Below are 7424 nucleotides of genomic sequence, written 5' to 3'. Positions count from 1 at the left end.
TAGAAGGTTTATGTTACTTTGTTATATTTATTGATGATTTCTTTCATTATACTTGGATGTATTTATTCAAACAAAGAACTAAACTGTTATCAATTTTTTATGAATTCAATAACATGATACAAACTTAATTTTTTAGAAAAAAAACTTCAAGTCTAATAATGCTGCTAAATATACAAAAATTGAGTTCCGTAACTTGTTAAATGATGATGAGACTTTTTTTCATAGGTTTTGCCCATATACTTCTTAACAAAATGGTCGAGCTAAAAGAAAACATTATCATATACTTGATGCAGTTTGTGCCTTTCTCATTTCCTTTTCAGTCACAACAAGACATGGAATAATGATAACTTAGGGTAAAGAATTGGGACATGCTTCATGTCTATGGTTTTTGAGGAATGTGTGGCTTTTGTTTTGGCATGTTTGAAGTTAATGCACAATCATGGCATTCATCAAATCACCAAAATTTAGATTTTCTAAAAAAATGTCATATACTTGATTTTTGAGAAATCTAAGAAGGTTTTTTTTCTGAATTAATTGCTTCATTGTTCCTATATTAAAAAAGGTTATTTTGGTATGATTAAGTGAAAACAAGGTCCATAGGATTCGAATCTACCCTACTTGAAATATTAAGGTTTTTGTTTGGATTTTTTTTGAATGGTTCAATGTATATGAGTGTTTCGAGAGAGAAAAAATGAAAAGCTATAAATAGATACTTAATCGTGATCACCAATTCTTTCAAGATCCATTTCACATTTTATTATAAAGGAATTTTTTTAAAAAATCTTTTTCTTCATTTTTTATTCTCATGCCTTTTTATGATTTTGGGAACTAGTTATGTGGGATTTTATTTCAAACAACTGCAAATCTACTTTTTTGTTTTTGGAAATTTTTTTCTAAAAAAATACTTAAAAAGTATTCAAACAACACATAAAAAAAATATTTACGAATTAAATCTAACGAACCAACATGTTATAATTTACAAAGTCCAAAAATTAAAAATCGTTCATTTCCAGAAGAAACAATAATTCATTTTCAAGAGTTTCCTATATCAAATTATGTACAAACTAGAGAGACTAAAGTTTGTTTATGATCAATAACTATACCTTTCATGTCCACATTATTATTTTTTTTCTTTTTCATTTTGGACTTATTCATTTCAGGATGCTCAATCATCTCCCATATTCAACTTTTTGAAACTTTTGACAAACTTAGATGAAAAAAAAAAAGTAAACTAGAAAACAACTTGGGCTTCATCAAAATTTCCTTGATTTTGCAAAACCTTTAGGAGATTTTTTGTTTTCACCCGTGGGAATACTCTCTATTCATCAAAAAATGAGATGTCATAAGAGAACAATTAAATAAATGCGTGAATGACATGATATTTCAATGATGAATTTGTGAATGTATGTACATTAAATATGATGTATACTTTTCTAAAATGCAATGCATGTACCATTCAAGCTTGACGAGATTCATCTTATTTATCTATGTATATACATGAAATAACAAGACATATTTACATGAATTAAAGTGTATTTAAAATGTGAGTATGATATAAATCATTTCATTTTTTAATATATGCACATGAAATGTAATATCTCAGTGTATGAGTAATCAAACACATTTAAAAATCATGTGCATACATATGCATGAAATGCACTGTCATATTTCTTGAAAGATAATGTGTTTTGAAGGAATGCATCGTTTATATAATGCAAGCTTAGATTCATATCATTTGTGAATGTATATGCATGAAACACAATAACATAATGCATGAGTAATGAGATATAGGTACATGAATGATGAAACAAGTTTATATGAAATGCTCTAACATATTATTTGTATGATAAGATATGTTTACGTGGAATACAATGCATGTACTATGTTAATCCAAAGAAATTGACACTACCATTAAGATTTTTATGAATGAAATAAAATGTATATACAATTTGATTATTTCCAAATACGAATCATAATGACATTGAACACGAAAAAGATCAAATGAAATGCAAGGGATAAAATAATATTAAAAGCTAAGTAATACTTTCATTTTCTCTTTTTCTTAGAAAGAAAGAAAAATTCGATAAAACATTTCTTATGAAAAATCATGCACATAAATTGACCAAAATTCAAATATTTTTTCTTCTTATTTTTTTCATACTTCTATTTTGTTTGGCTAATAAAACAAAAAAATTCAGAAAACCTCTTTTTTTAAAATTTTTTATTTTCTTTCTATTGGAAAATAAAAAAAAATTAAATATTTTTTGGTGAATACAAATCTTGGACAAATACTAGATAAATCAAATAGTATGTCAAAAGAAAATTTTATTGAAAGAATTTTTTTTATATTTTTTCTCTTTTTCTTTTTTCAAAATTTTAGTTTTCTTTGCATTATTATTATCCTTAAATTTAGGTTCATGAAAGTGCTCTACACATATCCTAATCCGAGTAATTTTTACAAAAAAGATTGTCATAGCTCTACCTAAGGCTGCTCCCTTAAAGTTCACTTATATTGAGTTGAAATTTATACATCTAAAGGTTCCTAAATTGTTCTTTATATCATTGTCCATTATAAACTAGTGAGGCACTTTGATCCTCACCCATGATATGCTATAAATGGAAAAAGATTAATCTAAGTAAAAGTGTTTCACTAGCCATTGTGAAGTTATTCACCTTATGAGAGCATAGGTATTTCACCCATTTTTAAAAAAGTTAGAGCCCAAGTATAGAACTGTGCATGCAATGCTTATGTGATTGTGTACGAAGGAACATGATAATGTTTTATAACATTACAGCTCTTGTCCTAAATACTTCAACATTTATTAAGAATACTATAAACAAAATATAATAATAAAAAGTAAATAACATAATTAAAATATATATGTAATGCAAAATATTTCCTTTCCCTTTTTTTAAAAAAACAAAATTAAAGTTAAGGAAATCAGAGTTAAATATCAATTAAAACTATTAAATCAAAATTTGTGATAACATATGATCAATTTTGAACTGACTTTAAAAAATTATCCTTAGCGGATTTGCTAAATTATCGCAATTTGCAAATCCGAGAATTCGACAATAGGATGAAAATTTTAAAGATCAAAATAGGAAAGTCACCACTAATATTTTTTGTAAGGTGATTGAAGATCAAAATGGGAGAGTCACGATAAAAAGTTTATCTTTTTTAATAAAGTCCTAATGTTTATTAAAATTTATTAAAAATATAAATTTTTATTTATGAAAAATAAAGTTAGGTTCAAGAGTGCGATTATAAGCCGAAAAAGATTAGCATCTCATAGCATCCGTTTTAAAAATGATATTAATTGATCACATGTTATCCTTTAGTATTGATAAAAGTGGTTTTAATTTTAATAGTTAAAATAATTCCCTTAATTTTATTTAATTTTATTTTTTTTGCAAAATCCTTTTAATACATTTTGTTTAGGAATAAAATGAAAATTTTGAGTTCTGAAAAAGTTTTTCTAAATTCCCCAATACTTAGGTAGAATTTCAAAAAATATTTATTTACTTGGGATTCTCATAATAACCTTTCAAATCTAGCATAATATTCTTTTATAAATAATAATTATTGAAAAACCTTCTAATATCTATGTAGGGACTTTTGTAATAAAATTTTAAAGCTAATTAAAACTTATTAAAAAATAATTTTTGGTATACCAAAAATGAAGTTGGGTTCTGGAGTGTAGTTATGCATTGAGAAATATTAGTACCACTATAATGCCTATTTTAAAAACGATATAAATTGATCACATGTTATCTTTTAGTATTGGTAAAAGTGGTGATAACACTAAAATATATAGATATTTTACATATTAAAATTGTGTTAAAATTTAAATTTTTAGATGATTTGTGGTGCTTTTTATAATATTTTCATGATTTTAAGTTTTTCGAGCTCAAGATTCATTTTCATGCAAGCCATGCATGTAATTGTGCAAAGCTTACATTTAATCGAATCATGTAAGCTCCATTGCCACCCACATTGATCCATATTCAAGCATGTACAAGCCCACTTGGATCTTAATCCATTCGGCCAAGATGGAACTTAAGGATAATCATGCTTCCTTTGCTTAGCCAAGAAAAGAATGCATTGCACAAGGACTTTACAAGCTCCACCACATTCGACCAAGATGAAGTTGAAACTTACCATGAAGGTTATTGATTACCCTTGAAAAACTTCACTTAGAGTAGGATTTTATCCATTCAAAATTCAAGTGCTCTTGAAACTGCAAGTCTTAGCCGAATCTAATGGAGGAGATTATCCAAGATTTGATTAAGATGCAAGCAAGTGCCAAGATTGATTCACCAAGACTCCATTCGACCAAGGACACTCAAGCATGAAGAGTCATATTTAGCCATGAAGCTTAAAAGACTAAGATCAAGCTTATCCAATTATATTTGAATTGAAATCAAATACCTTTGTAGTTTATCCCTTTTGGTCGAACCTATTCCTATAAATAGGCAACGCCATTCATTTGTTTCATCGTCCCTTTCCTCATTTATCTTCTTTCTTTTAGTTTCTAAGCTTTTTTAATTCCTTATTTCTTTTAGTTAAGGTATTGGCTTAGGTGACAAATTTACCAATTATCAAGTTCTTATTCCTTAAATCTTTTTGAATCAAGAAGTATTTTCATTCGAAGATTTCTTTTCTTGTTTACAAAATCTTGTTTCTTGTTTTCTTTAATTTTAGCACAAGAGTAAACACCTAATTTTGTCTGGGATATGTTATCACTTTAACCCAGATTCGAGTTTAACAATTAGGCCCTAACTATAATTTTTTGAGATCATTAACGTTCAATTCTTTAAATGTTCAAGGATAAGACCCAATGTGGGCCCATAATAAAACACATTGCATAGACCTAAATAATACCCTAAATGGCCTAATAAAAGGCTCGATAAAAAAGCCCATTCTTAAAGCCTATTAATGACCTATTGTTGGCCATTAAACAAAAAAAGGATAAATAATAATAAAAATACAAAATATAAAAAATAATAACAAAAATAAATATGAATATAAAAAGAAATAAAAATAGTTTGGCTCAAAAAGTATATCTATATATCAAATATATAAGAAAAAAAACTTGAAAAAATAAAATAAGACTACAAATTAAATAAATAAAACCTAAACCCAAATAAAAAGACTAAGGCCCTAAAACATGTATCCTCTTTTTAAGGCCCCAAAGCATGGCCAAGAATAAGGGCTCTCAACTCCAAATAGGCACACGAAACATGAAGTTCTCTATGGGCCAGCTCCTCTACATATCCCTAATATTGCATGTGCCATACGCATACTTTTCAACATCCACGGTGTCAACATTGTGCATGGGACATGAAAAATTAAAAAAAAAAACTGATGAAAATATGAGGCAACGTGAAAAAAAGGGCATGCATGAAAATCATGTAGGAAAAAATTGTAAAGCCAATTGCATGAAAAAATCATGCACGTCAAAAATTGATGCAACGACATGGTATGATTGGATCGTGGGAAAGAAGGGAACGTGCATGAGAAGTGTAGCCATCAAGAAAAAAGATTAAAGAGAGGGGTTAAGAGCAAGGAAAAAAGGGCGAAAAAACCAAAAAAAAAAATGGGGGTAGTAGAAGTAAGAAGAAGGATGTAAAAGCGTAAAATAGAAAAGCAAGGTGAAAAAAGATGCAGTGAAGAATAAAAACAGAAGAAGAAATGAGGAAACAAAAAAACTATGGGCAAAAAAAAAAAACTGAAACCATTCAGTATCAACGAAAAAAAAATAGTGTAGCAAAAAAATAGACCAAAAATAAAAAATTGGTAACAAACAACAGAGAAGAAAAGATTAAAATAGGAACGTGAAGCTACTAGCACTAAAAAAACATAAAAAAAAAATTGAGCATGATACCAGAAAAATGTGAGAGAAACCAAAAAGAAAAGATTGAGCAGCAGCGAAAAGAAGAAAAAAAGCTCAGAAAAATAAGAAGAAAACATGAAGCAAGATGGTAGAAGAAAGCTGTGCAAGCAAAAAAAAAAAATAACAAGAGTAGTAAATGTTAAAAAACCTGTAGTAAAAAATTGAGAAAAGTAAAAGTGTGAAGTGTGAATTAGAGTAGGAAAAAGGCAGATGAAGAATAAAAAAGGTGCAAAAAAGAATAACAAGAAAGAAATAAAAGTGAAACAGACGTTCACACAATAGCAAAAAATTACAGAGAAAAAAAAATAGTAAAAAAAAAAGTAAAGGAAAAAATACATGGAGGGATGTAAGCAACAAAAGGAGAGAAAAAAGAGAGGGTTGAACAAAAAAAATAGAAAAAAAATTAAAAAAAAGGTAGTGGGAAGAGGAACTAAACGTGAAGAAGATGAATAAGGGAAAAATGAAAAATTACGACAAACGTGAAAAGCATTCTGGTTAGTCTTCATGTCTTTTGCACAGCCATAGACTGGTAGCTTTCAAGCTATTCGATTCATGGCTGCCTAGCTGATTCTCTTTGTATTTTCTTGTTTAAATCTAGTTAAAACCTCTCTTTAATTGGTTTTAATAGTTATTTAGATTAACAAAGTTTATTTTAGGTAAATTCTTAGGCATATGGTTGAAACTTGAAAGCATGTGAAGTGGTAATTGTTGCATGCAATGTCAATTAGCTATTAAATTTTCATGCAGTCTTTGTTCTTTCCCTTATATATTTTCGAAGTTGTTAACTTAGATCTTTTACAATTTGAAAAGCAAATTCATTATGAAAACTAAAGTAAAAATTTAAGACAAATTAGGTTTGCTTGCTACTAGATCTTTGATTTGGTTCATTTCGATACTTAGTGTTTGCATTCTTAATATTTTGTATAATTTACATTGTTTGCAACTAAACTTTATGACAATTCACTTTCATGCAATTTGGTTTAGGCAAGGCTAATTTATTTGTTTTTATTTTCATGCAAATCTAAATAATAACAACAACAACAACAACAACAACAATAATAATAATAATAAGTAAGAAATTAATTAAATTAAGAATTAAAGATTTTAAAATCCTTGCCTAAATGTTGAGAGGAATTAAAAATCGATTTAAAAAAAAAAACATATATAAAAATTTCATCTTGTTATTGGAGAATTATTAAATAATGAAAATAAAAAATGATAGTGATAATAAAATATATAAATAATAATAACAACAATCAATTTATAATTAAAAGAAATTAGAAGTACAAAAATTCATTTTTTTAGAGAAATAAAAAAACAAGTTTGCTCTTAAATCTGCCTAAATCTTGAAAATTTTTAGAGAAGGTTCATAAATCCTAGAATGAAACCCTAGGTGAGACCTTAAACCATAGATAATAACTTGAAACCCTAATGCAAAACCCTAAAAAGAAATTTTTGAAAAAACCTTAAACCCTAATTAAAACTCGAAACTTTAAAATAAAACCTTCATTCCCAGATGAAACCCTA

The sequence above is a fragment of the Durio zibethinus genome, chromosome 16, assembly GCF_047325235.1.
Source record: "Durio zibethinus cultivar Kanyao isolate XHJ-2024 chromosome 16, ASM4732523v1, whole genome shotgun sequence".
In the NCBI taxonomy this organism is placed as follows: Eukaryota; Viridiplantae; Streptophyta; class Magnoliopsida; order Malvales; family Malvaceae; genus Durio; species Durio zibethinus.
The sequence above is the reverse complement of the archived record's forward strand: the minus strand, read 5'-3'. Positions refer to the sequence as shown.